At 42.1% G+C, this 1,664-nt stretch overlaps 1 pseudogene; it reads left to right on the top strand.

The window, feature by feature from the left end:
• Positions 1-670: 670 nt before the first annotated feature.
• LOC113898873 lies at positions 671-1,333 on the top strand (annotated as a pseudogene).
• Positions 1,334-1,664: the final 331 nt, after the last annotated feature.

Genomic DNA, 1,664 nt, shown 5'->3' with positions numbered 1-1,664 from the left:
GTGATGGACAGGGAAGCCTGGCATGCTGCAGTCCACGGGGTCACAAAGAGTCAGACACAACTGAGTAACTGGACTGAACTGAAGAGAGGATGTGGAGAAAAGAGAAGCCTCCTATTCCATGGAGAATAGTATGGAAATTCCTTACAAACTAAAAATAGAGCTACTATGTGATCCAGCGCTCCCACTTCTGGGCATATACTCAGACAAACCTTTAATTCTAAGAGAGACATGCACCCCAATATACACAGAAGCACTATTTATAATAGCTGAGACATGGAAACAATCTAAGTGTCCATTAACAGATACATGGATGAAGAAGATGTGGTCTATATATATAGTGAAATATTACTCAGACAAACAAGTGAAATAATGCCACTTTCAGAAACATGGATGGACCTAGAGATAATCAAGTGAAGTAAGTAAGACAGAGGAAGGCAAATATTATATGTGGAACCTAAAAAAAATGGTACAAATGTACTTATTTACAAGATAGAAGCAGACTCCCAGACATAGAAGACACATACATGGTCACCAAAGGCGATCAGGGTGGGGAGAATAAATTAGGAACTTGGGATTAACAGATACACATTATTATATGTAAAATAGATAAACAACAAGGACCCAGTGTATACCATGGGAAACTGTATTCAATATTTCATAATAATCTATAATGAAAAAGCATTCAGGGAAGCAATTTGGTAGTGGCAGAAAGGGCAGCAAGGGGATCCCTGAAGCTTTCGGATTCTCGCAGCTGAGCAGGGATTTAACTGCCACCGTGTCGAGCAAAAGAGCAAAGACCAAGACCACCAAGAAGCACCCCCAGTGCACAACCTCCAGTGTGGTGTCCATGTTCAATCAGTCACAGATTCAGGAGTTCAGGGAGGCCTTCAATATGATGTTTTAGAACAGAGATGGCTTCATTAACAATGAAGACTTGGGTGGCATGCTTGCCTCCCTGGGGAAAAATCCAACTCATGAGGATCTGGATGCCATGATGAATGAGGCTCAGGGTTCCACGAACTTTGCCATATTTCTCACGATGTTTGGTGAAAAGTTAAATGGTACAGATCTGGAAGATGTCATCAGAAACGCTTTTACTTACTTTGATGAAGCAACTGGCACCATTCAGGAGGATTATTTGAGACAGCTGCTGGCTGCAATGGGAAACTGGTTTACAGAGGAGGAAGTGGAGGAGCTGTACAGAGAAGCACCTATTGACAAAAAGGGGAGTTTCCATTATATTGCTTTCATGCACATCCTTAAGCACGGAGCAAAAGACCAAGATGACCTAGAACTTCAGATTCCAGTCAAACGTTTCTTTTTGCCACTCTGAGTATTTCTGAGACATTTTCCCAGAGCCTATTACATGCCCTTAGCTTTACAGTTCTGCCTTTCTTGTTGTATTTATTCTCAGCCATTTGGGGAACATTCATATCTATAATCAGACTGGATGTAGAACTTTCTGTCATCTTCAGAATAGAAAATAGAGTAAATTTAACTTACCAGCTGCCCCTTACCCTCCCTGCCCCCAATAACTGCAGTCTACAGAGGCTTTGCTGTGACTCAGTGGTAAAGAATCTGCCTTCAATGTGGGAGAACCAGGTTTGATCCTTGGGTGGGAAAGATCACCTGGAGAAGGGAATGACAACCCACTCCAGTACTCT

The sequence above is a fragment of the Bos indicus x Bos taurus genome, chromosome 9 (assembly GCF_003369695.1).
Source record: "Bos indicus x Bos taurus breed Angus x Brahman F1 hybrid chromosome 9, Bos_hybrid_MaternalHap_v2.0, whole genome shotgun sequence".
NCBI classification, from domain to species: Eukaryota; Metazoa; Chordata; class Mammalia; order Artiodactyla; family Bovidae; genus Bos; species Bos indicus x Bos taurus.
This window is presented reverse-complemented; position numbering and strand designations above follow the sequence as displayed.